The sequence below is a fragment of the Arvicanthis niloticus genome, chromosome 18 (assembly GCF_011762505.2).
Source record: "Arvicanthis niloticus isolate mArvNil1 chromosome 18, mArvNil1.pat.X, whole genome shotgun sequence".
Lineage (NCBI taxonomy): Eukaryota > Metazoa > Chordata > Mammalia > Rodentia > Muridae > Arvicanthis > Arvicanthis niloticus.
In genome coordinates this window covers 10,004,865-10,018,135 of record NC_047675.1, presented here as the reverse complement: position 1 = coordinate 10,018,135, position 13,271 = coordinate 10,004,865, and the positions used below count along the sequence as shown (strand labels likewise).

Here is a 13,271-nt window from a genome sequence, read left to right as displayed (position 1 = left end):
CAATATGTGCTTAATTTTGGTAGTGTTCCAGGAGGGCTTGGACATGGCATGAGCTGTACCATTGTTGATGAGCTAGGCCATTGTTGAATGCTGTGGACCACACGCACCAGCTGGACCAACATTAGGAATTAGTCTTAGACCATACCATGTGTGCTGAAATTTTCTTTTACTTTCTGTTACATTGGATTTGAAAAGAAATGTTTAGGAAGCGTCTGTGGTGATAGTGCATTTGACTGCTTCTCCTTTCTACCATAAAGGTGTGATCTTTAAAAAACATACTTTGCATTGTTTTGTCTTCTCTGATAAACCGGCCTTCTCAAGCCAATGAAATGCTATGCCATCTTCCAAATAAGGCTATTTGAGTTAATGTTGGTTCATATTAATATTGTGGTAGATAAATTTCAAAAACTTTAGTATACTAAAAAGAACCTAGATGTTCATTGAAAGAATAATATATTATGGTCAAATAAAGTTTATCCTAGAAATCAGAGCTTTTTGTCTAAAAATAATTCATCATATCCTAGAAACCAAAGGAAAACAATATGCAAATTTTCACAGATGGGAAAATTTAGTTGAAAAATAGTCAACAGTATTTATACATGTTTAAAAAATAGTGATAACTCAGAGCTGGTAGGACGGCTCAGTAGGTAAGGCTCTTGACTCACTAATGTGAGGATTCATGTTTGGATAGCTAGCACCTATTTAAAGCTGTATTCAGTGGCTCACATTCATAACTTCAACACTGGGCTGAGGTTAAAGCTAGGAGAATCCTCAGAGCTCACTGACTACCCAACCTTGATGAAACAATGAGCTGCAGTTTCAGAGAGATGCTGCCTCAAAATATTTAGGTGGAGAACCATCAAAGGCAACACTAGATGCTAACCTCTGACCTCCATGTACACTCTCACACACTTGTAGGCATAGCTGCATGCCCACATATACACACCCATAGGCACATGTACAGACAGCCAATACATATATGCCTGAATTCATACACAATAATAATGAGTCAACAAAGTAAGAGACATTTTATAAACATGGCATTTATGCATATGTACACAGCTGTATCCTAGACAGCATGGCATAACTCATGACAAAATGCTAGAGGCAATTCTGATAAAGGTGCAAATGAGGTGGTGCTGCTTAAACCTCACGTGTCTTGGTGATGTTGGATCAGCTTAATTATCAACGCCGACAAGAGGGAGAGCTAGGACTCAAAAACAAACGATTGAAGTAAAGCTCTTACATTTTGCTGTCTTGTTACTTAGAAACTCCTGAAGCATCTCACTGGAAAATTCCAACTCTTACTCAGTTCCAACATCTAAAACAGGCATCTTTAAAAACATAAACCTGACTCATTGTATAAAACTCCCCTTGGTTGGGAAAAAGAACAATCTGGAGAAATTGAAAATGAAACTGATGGACTGGGTTTGGAGGGGACAGGTAGGGATTTTTTTTTTCTCTAATGGAAATTGTGGGGATGTGAATAGAGATGTGTCCAAGGCCAAGTGTGGGAAAAAGAACATGAATAAACCTTTTGCTTAAAAAGAAATATAAATGACCTTTCAGCTCATTAATAGATATTCAATGACATATAAAATGCTACTTGTTATTTAATATTTATCAAAGAAACGATGGGTTAAAAGTCTATGTCCTATGTCTATGTTTGTATTCCACAGGGAAATTTTTCAGGATGGACAAGAACTATTGGGAAGCACTGCCTAATGACCCAGGGTAGAACAGAAAGCAGTTGATGGGCAGGGTTTGGGGGACAGTTTTTATGAGTATCATTTCACAGTGTGTTTCCTGTTTCTTTTATTCCCATCTTTGACCTCTTTCAGAGCAGAGGTGAAATGCTCTGGATAGCTCAGATATGAACCCTACGTAGGGAGGCTGGCCATGGGCCCTGATCTTCCTGTTTCTACCTTTCATGCGCAAGGTTTGGAGGTGAGAATCATTGTATTTAGCCTGTGTCTTCAGTCACATCCATATACGGCCTTTATAGAAAACTGAAGGAGAATGCAAATTAGTAATTTTAAAATTTGCATTTATTTATTTATTTGTATGTTAGAGCTAGTATGGGGGTAGTACACAAGTGTGGAGAATGGAGAACAATTTTCAGGAGTAATTTTCTCCCGTTTCACCATAGGAGTTCCCAGCATGGACCTCAAGCTGTTGGTCTTGGCAGGTCGCAAGTTGCTCTACCCACTGGGCCCATTCTACCACCTCACAAAGCTTTAGCTTTTGTCAACTTTGTAAGGTGTAAAGATGACATCACTCTTTAATACAGTAGAGACTGAGTTCCATGGTGTATTCATTTACTGTTTGCTTTTTCATACTTTGAAACTATCTGTCCAATTTCTGTTATAATTAGAAGTAGAAAGATATGGAAAAATTCTTAAATTTTTATTATCACTTCCTATATTCTAGAGCTATATGTTAATATATTTATTTTACTTTATAAACTCCATTAATCTTGTAATTTTACTATGTGTTAAATTATAGAACTTAATGACATTTATGTTATCAGACCTGCTGTTTTTCCTGTTTTGAATTAAAAATACCAACTCTATATCTCTAGCCAGAAATCAGTTACTTTTTCTCTGGATAGCTTTGTTTTAAAAATCTGCAGTTTTCAGTTTGTCACATGATATAAGCTGAGACTCTATGCTTTCTCTGAAAAAGTGGGTTAATTGTTTTATGGACTCTGCTAAGTGGCTCTGCTAACCTGCTGCCTCAAGATGCAGATCTAGAAAGCGTCATAGACAGACTTATTTCAAGGATCATAAATCACATTTTCATAAACTAGTGGACTGTGAGCTCCACTCTGTCTGCTTCCTCTCTGTTCTTTTCCTATTTAAATAGTGTCTGTACCAGTGGATTGTTTTCTAGATGAACTTAGGAACACAGTGTCAATTTTACTTCCATAATCAGCTCTTGTATGTGAATTTTGCTTTCAGTTTCATTTCTTAGAGAATAATTTGGGAAAAAAAGTGGTATTTTTGTAATGTGTAGTATTTCTATTTAAGGGTTAAGTTCACACATGAAATTATTTAACTGCACATCTGTCTTCTAATCTACACTTGTCTTCTCTATGTAATACCAATCTTTTCATTATTATAATCATTCCTCAAAACTGTACTTAGAAGAATCTACTTCTCCTGCATAGTGCTGGGATATAGAATAATATGTAAGAAAGTTATTAGTTATGTATCTTTTATTTATTATTGATATTTTCCTCAACTTATAGATGTTGGCACTTCAGTCTTTGTGGCATCTCTGGTGTTTGTTGAACATTGTCAACTGTATAATTATAGAAGTCATGGCTATTGTGTTTTCTCCTTGTAAATAGTGGTGGCTATATTTGCATAAACCTCTATGTGTTTAGTATTGATCCGAGTGGAATTTAAATCCCAGATATGCCATTTAGAAGTTTTATTACAACCTTCCTGTGCTCTTATTTTTACTTGTAAAATGGAGACTATTATCAGATGTGCATCATAAATGTCCCAGGCATGTGACCAATCCTTAGTCTGTAAAGCCACTTGCATGGTACTTAACTTGTAGCAGGCACTAAAAAAGAAAAGTCATAGTGTATGCATTATTAGCTCTGGAGATGGCGATGGGCTTATCTATGGGGCAATGTAAAAGGGATGAAAAGTGAGAGCAAGCCTGCCTGGAATTTCAGCAGTGACTCACTGTGAGGAGCACTTCTGTCTTTCCTCCTGTGGTTTAACTCACTATTCACATGCTGTGTGTCTTTTAAAAGAGGATGCATTTTGCCCAGTCAGAAAAAAAAATGAAGAAACAAGATAGTCTTCTGCTTTTGAGGGCTCTGTTTCTTCTGTTGGAGGAAGGAAGGGTGGAGTTGACTCAAACACTGAGTTTTTAAAACACTTGGCCCCTTTTTGTTAAATTCTTTAAGAGTGTTTGATAATGTGAGTGTGTTTATTTTTCTCTTATTCTTAAAATGCATAGAACACACTGTTAGAACACTCTGTGGGTTACTCAGATCTACATGGGTGTGTAGAATTATCATCATTACCATCAACCCTTAATGAACTTATTTATTTAATCTCTTCATTTAAAATTTCTGGTACAACAGGTTATGTTAATATTCTGTAGTCTGGCATTGTGAACATTTTTATTATGGGACATTAAGCTCTGTCTGTTGTCACAGTTAGTAAAGCTCACTTTACCAGAAATACAATTTGAGCACAGAAAGGTTGTAGATAAACAATTCCTCTTTATTAATACATGCTATATAATTGTGTTGGCACCATTTGTAATTTTATTAATGATTGTTTCTGCATTAATGTCACATGAACCTAGAACATATGCTACCCTTGTTTTCCGAATGGAGGACTTTTTGTGAGGACATACTGGTGCTCTTCTGAGCCTGTCTGTCTCCCAGGCTGCATGGCTACATTCTCTCTGACATGCTGGGTTCAGCTTCTTTTAAGCAATCTTGCAACTGCTGCTCCAGTACAAAATCCTCCTCTCCCTTTCAAGTTCCCTGTGAGATTTGGCAGAAACCTCTTTATCTTCCCAGAAAGGAGGTTTGTGTCTCTTAACTCAGTCCTTCTTTGCCTGACTAACTCATCCTTGTCACACTGCCACAATCGATTGCTCCCAGAGTGGGATGGCTTTCTTGTTGGTAATTCTGGATATAGACTACTAAGTTTACTACCAATGATGCTCAGCTCCCTTCCCATGGGTACCAACTCTGGGATGAGAAGTTAGTCCATGTTGCCTTCTGCTGTATTTTTCTTTGTTGTCCCACTCTCCTGGAAGGATACCAGAATGTATGTCATCCTCATAGAGAGTCTTCACTGATAGGATTTCTTCTCTTCATATGGACAAACCAGATTTAGACCAAATTTCATCTCCAAGGTGGCATCCTGGCTAAGCCTACATAGTGGGGACTGTTAACATTGGAGATGACCCTGGCTTAATTCTCAAAAGAGGCTTCTTGACTTTCTGTTCTGGTGCTGCTATAATCTGGGAAATCTTGCACTAAGATGTCTACTGGCCAGTTTTGTCTCAATAAGCTAGGGCCATCTGAGAGGAGATATCCTTGATTGAAAGAATGCTTCCATAAAATAGGACTGTAGGCTAGCCCTTAGGGCATTTTCCTATTTAGTAGTTGATGAGGGAGGGCCCAGCCCACTCCTGAGCTGGTGGTCCTGGGTTCTATAAGAAAGCAGGCTGAGCAAGGCATGGAGAACAAGCCACTAAGCAGCACCCTCCATGGCCTCTGCAGGTTCCTGCTCTGTTTGAATTCTTGTCCTGACTTTCTTCAGTGATGAACTGTGGTGTGGAAGTGTAAGCAAAATAAATCCTTCCCCAAGTTGCCTGGGTTATGGCGTTTTGTCATGGCAATAGTATAAGACAATATGCAACTTCTTTGTACCTCAGCTTTATTATATTTAACATGATGATAATGTTTCCTATCAAAGTTACTGTGATACAAAAATTATTAACATATAAACAGGCAAGATTAGAGATGATGAGATGAGATCATGTGCACCTATTGCTCATGTCATCATTGATAGTGAAATACTGTTTTTTTTTAATATTTGAAAATGCAAAACATAAATAGACTATGGCTTCCTCATTCTCATATCCAAAGTGAAGTGGCACAAGTGTCTTCCTGGTGGAAGTTAAATGGAAATGTAGCTGGAAATACAGATGCATAATTGAGAAGGACTTGAAAGGCATTAGAATCAAGGATTAGCAAGAGGACCTGAACCCTGAACGTATTACAGTCATTACTTGACTAAGAGATGCTGATTGAAACCCGCCATTAGGCACACGCAGCATGATCAAAGTATGAACAAGAGACAGTTGCATGATCCAACAGCAAGATGCACTCAGTTCTGGCTGTGTGGCTTCCAGTATCATGGTGACAAGATAGAATAGAGTAGCTGATCTGAGAGCAGAGAGGTCTCCATCCTAGGGTGCTGGTGGGTAGTGAATGCCTGTATTCTGTTGGCTCTAGGAGAAATGGAGAATTGCAAGATGAAAGTGCTGTATCCGAGGAGATACTTTTCCTTTAGATTTATTGTATTTGAGATAGTAGTGGGTTATTCAAGTAGAACTATCCTAAAGCCAGGAATTGACAAACTTTTTGGAAGTAAAGGATCAGAGAGTGATTTTTAATGTTTGTAGATACGTGCTTTGTGTTTTGTTTATCATTCTTTATACTTATATATAATGTATACATTTTAATATATTTGTAATACATTTTAAATTATAATATAATTTAAAGTACAATATATTATATATAATTTAAAATAAAATTATATATATTTTAAAGTAAAAACAGTATATTTAATACATATGTTAATATAGTAAATATTATAATTATATATTTAAAATACAAGTATATATGTGATGTTAAAAGTAAAAGTATATAATATATCATTTCAAATGTAACATAAACGATACATAAATTAAGATGTAATTTTATATTTATGTGTAATTCAGAAATAAAAATGTGGAACAAAACAAGGTAAATAATCCTTGACCTGATTGAGCCCAGGAGGCCACAGTTTGTCATCTTCTGCTGCATTCATTGCAGGAGATCAGGTGCTTGACTGAGATGGTACATCTCAGGATCTAGATTAATTCACTCTCTTCCCAGGGGTGAATTAAAAAGTTGACTTATCCGTGGTTACTAGATAACTCAGCATCACATTCGCTGCCCTGTGACAGCAGTGTGAGGGCAGCTTTGGTTGCCCTGATGGAGGAGCACTTCTGACTGCAAGTGCAGGACTCAGCCAGTGAAACCCCTAACATGTCCTGCCCTTCCTTCACCAGCCCCTCCTCTCTTCCTAAACAGAGATCATAAATCTAAAGACATTCTCACCCATTTCCTCTTCCTCAGTGCATGTCATGGCGACTAAAAACAGTATCCAACTTCTCTGTTCTACTCTCTTCTCGGAGTTGGCCTTAGAGGAGGTCTCTTGCCTGCTTTACCCGATTGTAAAGCAGAAAAATCTCATCTCATCAAGAATCTAGAAAGTCAGCTAACAGGAAGAGTATTGCTTAGAGGGGCCAACAAGCCTTGGCCGCAATGGCCTGGGTAGTCTCATTTAGTATATTAGCAATTTCTATGTCGTTCTTGTTTTCCAGTCTTGCTTATGCAAAGAAATCTCCTTTAAAATAGCCATAGAGACAGGGCTTCCGAGAACTTTCTAAGAACATTGTGGAAGCTGCAGAATTCTTCTCACTCCAGGAGAGTTGTACATCTTAGTTACAAAGGTACGGAAGCTCCTGCATCTGGGCCGTACCAGGTTTTGAACCACAGTAACCCAGAGGTTTATTTGTTATTCAGAATTATCCTTCTTAAAGAACTAGTAAATGTGTTTCCAGGCATTTTGGGTAAGGCTATAGCAAATCAATATGGCTGATGAACGATGCTGGTCTCTAAGTGCAGGGAGTTAACAGGAATCCCAGAGGGCCAGAAGTGTCTCAGGTGTCAGAAGTAGGGTGCACCTGTGGAACCGAGCCGCCAACACACAAACTTTGACACTGTCTCAAAGTGGCAGCCTCAGAAGTATACTGGGTTATCAAACACTCAACTGGTGTCTCCTGTGGAGTTGCTTCATTGCAGTGATGGAGAGAAACACCTGTATGTTGGTACTGAAGAAACAATCTTTGCTGTAACCACACAGTAACAGAAACTGAATTTGAGCATGAAAATATTAAAATTGAACATTATCACTAAAGCATATAAATATTTGTAAGTTGAAAGAAAATTTTATTCATATTGACAATTACATATGCACATATGATTTCTTGTGATTATGTTCATCCCCCAAATACATTCTTTTATCCCCTTCTTACTCATACAGGTAACTTCTTCTCAACTAGCCATGTTTCTGCTTTCATGTCTTTCTTGAGCACACAGCCACAGATACTTGACTGCAGCAGCCAGGCCATGTCCAGCAGACACTACTTTTCTTAGCATTCCTCCTCGCCTCTGGCTTTTACAGCCTTTCCATCCTCTTTTGGGTACCATCCCTGGGCTTTGGTAGGTTTAATGTAGATGCCCGGTTTAGGGATGAGCATTGAACAGACACTGCTGGCTTCTTTCACTAAAGCTATCCAGAAGAAGATTCCCAATTGTCCCTTACTTCTTGTCAGTGCCATGAAGCATCTTTTAAAGGTGTCTATCAACTATAAATGTAGGTTCAAAAAAAATCCAGACTTTTTAAATATTGATTTTAACAGGATAGTATCAGAAAATTTCTAATTTTATAAGTCTACAGAATTAATGAAGAATAATTCTTGAGTTCATAGATATTGCAGGAACAAAGAGTGATACCCTTGCCTTACAAGAGTTTTGTAGGAGGAGCTAAGGTGGGAGGAGTAAGAAGAGAAAGAGGAAAAGGAAGAGGAGGAGCAAGAGAGAGCAGAGATGTAGGAGGATGAAGAGCCACGCAGGTATGAAGATCAGTCCTGGGTAACAACTTATATTTAGGTTAGCTAATTGGGAAACACCTCTAATTGTACATTACCAAACATATAAAGCCTTTAATTATTCTTTGAGCATTAAAGTTTCATTCATATGGGGTACCCTGTGGATGGTGAGATGGTCTGGGCCACCTCATGTGGAGACAGCGTGGAAGATTGGCAGAGCCATCTCCCACGCTGGTGTCTCATGGGTGGCAGGGCTGGTGTTTCTGGCTGGCCATTTCTAGCTGCGGTCATGGCTGCTGAGCTAGGCAGAGCCACCACAGCTTAGATGGTTGGCTTTGCCAGCAACTGTTTTTAAATAATTACTTCTACAGAGTTTTATGATATGAGACAGAATTAATTATACTAGCTTTAGGACACAGAGTTTGACACAAACACTTCATGATGCCTAGGCTTATGGAAAGGGATATTGTTAAATCCTTTTAAATATTGGCCAAAGCAAATACATCTTAGATACTATTTAAACAAAGAAAATGTGTGTCTTGGTATTCTGTTCATTCTAACCAAGGAATTTCTTAAACTAGCCATAAATACCGAGTCCATCTTATTCCCTTGATTACATAGATTTTAGAGATTAATATATTTTAACATGGATTTTATTAATTACAAGATTAGCCAAGATAGGTGGCTTTTGCAAGAGATTTCTATAGTGATCAAAATATCCCCAACTACAACCCAGAACTTTTTTTAAAGACAATATTTTAATTCAGAGAAATTGTTAAAATCTATAGTACATTAGTTTTGTACATGTAGATGCTCAGTTTAGGTCACAGCGTAATTTTAGATACGCCTTGTTATTCTCACAGTTTGTTGGTTGACTCCATGGTTTGTTTTCATTGCCATCTGGGCTATTGGGATGACAGGTCTGAACATCTGTACTGTTTCAATCGTTACTGTCTCCACTGAGTTTTCTTGTGTGCCAGTAGAAGGAACAGAGAGGACAGACCTTTTAAGTCCTAGCATTGGAACTTACACATAGTTTTGGGCTTAACTACTCAGGTATGGACAGGGCTTGGTGCTGATTTGAGGAGAGAAGTAGAAACCCCTCCTCAGTAATGGAACTTTGGAAAAGGCACACAAAATATGTCAGATTGTTGTGACTGTCTTAGCCCGCATCTATGTAGGGCAAGTTGTAATTTGCCATGTAGTAAAGTGCAAATTTAGTTTTATTTATGATGGTCAACCATTGTATTTTTCTGTCGCGCCCCGCTTGTCCAGCAAGGAAGACGCGACAAACCGGATTCTTCTCAACAGCCTTTATTGGAAGCGCTCTTTTAGCTTTCTGGGAGAGACTGACTGGAATGCTCAGAATGGGCTACTTATATACCCCCAGCCCTGGGCGTGGCAAAGCACATGGAGGTGTCCGATTGGTCAATTTGCAATGACTCATTAGCATACTCATTAGCATACCCCGCCCGGGCGGGGTGATTGGCCAGGTTCGTGGTACCCTAGTTGTACCTTATTTGCATGCCCCGTTTGGGAGGGGCTGGAGTCAAGTTCCTAAATGCACTGCGCATGCGCAGTGCACTGATGGTTTTCCCTGAAAGCCTTGAGTCAGCCGCCATCTTGGATAGTCGCCTCAGCGGCTGACAGGCGAACGTCAGCCCGTCAGCCGCTTTTGAGGCTGCGGCGCTGCTTCTCTCGGCTGGCAGCCACAGCCGCTTTTAGTCTGTGGCGCCGAGAGGAAAAAACGGGCAGCCGCCTTGAGTCGGCGGCTGCACCGTAAGAAAAAACAGGTAGCTGCTTTGAAGTGGCGGCAGTTCCGCCGCTTTTAGCAGCTTTGAATCGGCCCGCTTTTCAAGCTGACATGACAGACCTGCGGTGCCTTCCAGCCGTCAGGTCTGTCAGGTCAGCTTCCTACATTTTTCATATTTCATGACCACAAGTAGCAGATAATAATAAGAAAAGCAGGCCAACAAGTTTCAGTTCAGTCTGGTTGCAGGTGCTGCTGGCATGAGTTTTTGGTTAGCTACTGTTGGATGTTTCATAAGGGAAGAATTTATGACTGCGAGAAAGTCCAGCAGTTTGAGCATTTCACAATCCTGATCATCACTCCATTTTCAGCGTTAGTAGGCATTAGTAAGTTTGTTTCTAGGTTGTTGTCACTTTCATGCCTCTATAACAAGATTGATGATTAGTTCGCTTTTGCTTGAAACCCTCTCAATGAGTGCTTTCTTGCCCTGAAGGTCTCGGGTCCACTCCCATTGCTTCTTGCAGAAAGCCTCCCCCAGCCCAAAGTCTTCCTCTATATGTTTGCACCCTACCTTCCTCTAATATAAACCAAGATCGGCAGTACTTAGGCCCATCTGTCTTCTGCAGAGTGTGAGCTCAGCAAAGACAAATAGGACATTGTCTTTGTTCATGGCAGTATCATCTCCTCTCATTGTTATTAGAGCACTGCAGTGGGCAATTGATGTTTAATTTCATCTGGAATAAATTGTAGTAAAGTTACCCTCTTTTTACATATTCACATGTAAGTAAATACTGTAGAATCCCTCTTTCTGATCAGTACTGATAAGTTTGGGCATTAAAAACAAGAAGCATGTAATGAGTGTGTGTGTGTGTGTGTGTGTGTGTGTGTGTGTGTGCAATTTATGAAGTATTCTGTCTCATAATATATAACATAGCCTTTGGGAGAGCAGCATTCATAAGGTCTTTTCTCAGGTTGTAACTATACAACCAAGGGAACAATTTTGAATATGTGTGTATGTGGTGTGTGTGTGTGTGTGTGTGTAATTTTACAATTCCCTAGACCATCAGACAACCACAATCACCCAAATTTAATACTTCCCTTATGTCTTTGATATATTTCCTCATCACCATAGGGAAAGCTGGAGTAGCAGCAATAGGCTTCTCCAGGGAAAAGCACAATAATGGTTATCCAATCCCAGATGGTCAGCACTGAAAACACACATGCAAGTAACATACAGACTGAGTAGGTTATATTTTGCAATATATATATATATATATATATATATATATATATATATGTGTGTGTGTGTGTGTGTGTGTGTGTGTGTGTGTGTGTACATGCAATGGCAGTTGATGAAAAAGAGGGCATGTTTTGAAAGAGAGCAGCAGGAGGAGTGTACAGAAGGGCTGAGGGGGGCAGAAAAGAAAAAAAATGATGTGACTGTAATGAAATGCCAAAAATAAAAGAAAGACACCTTAAAATTAACTATTACCTAAATAGATTGCCTTAGATTGCACAAATAGTCTCATTACTTTCTATTAAAATCATTTATGACAACTATATAATATATATACATATTTATGTGTAAAATTGATAAACATAATACATATTTAGTATATATCTATTGTCAACCACACTTGTAGTGAAACACATTGCCTTATAAATTACCTTTCTATTGCTGTGTAAGAAGTAATTACCAAAGAAGCTTAAAACAACATCTTCAATAGAGTCACAGTTACATGGGTGTCCAGTTTAAGTGGATATTCTTTCTATAGTATAGGTAGAAAGCAAAGGATTTACCAAACAATCTCTTTTTCTGGAGATGCAGGAAAGAATCTGTTGCCTGTCTCATTAAAGTTTGCAGACAGAATTCAGTCTTTGTAGGTTAGGAGTGAGGCTGATATTTCTTCACTGGCTGTCAGTAAAAGCTGCTTACCATGTTGAAAACATGGATGCTGTGTTTCATGACACTCATCCATCTCAAATCGTCAGTGATTTATACAGTCTACATAATTTTATTTTTTATTATTTTTAAAGATTTATTTGTTTATTTTATGAGTACACTGCCATTCTTTTCAGACACACCAGAAGAGGGCATCAGATCCCATTACAGATGGTTGTGAGCCACCGTGTTGTTGCTGGGAATTGAACTCAGGACCTCTGGAAGAGTAGTCAGTGCTCTTAAACCCTGAGCCATCTCTCCAGCCCCATCTACATAATTTTAAGTCTAATTTTTCTCAGAATTTCTGTCTGCCATCCCCCCTTTTCCACCAGCTAGAAAACATCTCTGTCTCTCTGTCTCTGTTTTTGTCTCTGCCTCTCTCTCTGTCTCTCTATCTCTCATCTTCATGACTAATGTGATTATATTTTATGTTTGTGCTCAACAACATCTCTGGTAAGCCATTCATTATGGCATGACATAGTCATAAGTGACCAACCACAGCACAGGGATGATATCTCAACACATGTCCAGTGTAGGCAGCTGACCTGACAGACCTGACGGCTGGAAGGCACCACAGGTCTGTCAGCTTGAAAAGCGGCGGCACTGCCGCCACTTCAAAGCAGCTGCCCGTTTTTTTCTCACAGCGCTGCTGACTGAAAGAGGCTGCGGCTGCCAGCCGAGAGAAGCAGCAGCACCCCAGCCTCAAAGCGACTGACAGTGCTGACATTCGCGCGTCAGCCGCTCTGAGGCACCATCCAAGATGGCGGCTACTCAGGCTCAGGTAAAACTATCAGTGTACTGTGCATGAGCAGTGCACTTAGGAATCTGACTACAGCCCCTCCCAAACGGGGCATGCAAATGAGGTACAACTAGGGTACCACGAACCTGGCCAATCAACCCCACCCAGGCGGAGTATGCTAATGAGTATGCTAATGAGTCATTGCAAATTGACCAATCGGACACCTCCATGTGCTTTGACACGCCCAGGGCTGGGGGTATATAAGCAGCCCGTTCTGGGCATTCGAGTCAGTCTCTCCCAGAAAGCTAAAAGAGCGCTTCCAATAAAGGCTGTTGAGAAGAATCCGGTTTGTCGCGTCTTCCTTGCTGGACAAGCGGGGCGCGACAGTCCAGCCCCTGTCATACTCCCAGTTG

General features: G+C 39.6%; 1 protein-coding gene across 12 annotated transcripts in view; it reads left to right on the top strand.

Annotated features, from left to right (window-relative positions):
* Window positions 1-13,271, top strand: part of Il15 (interleukin 15) — a 63,508-nt gene that overhangs the window by 26,207 nt on the left and 24,030 nt on the right. The window lies entirely within an intron of this gene.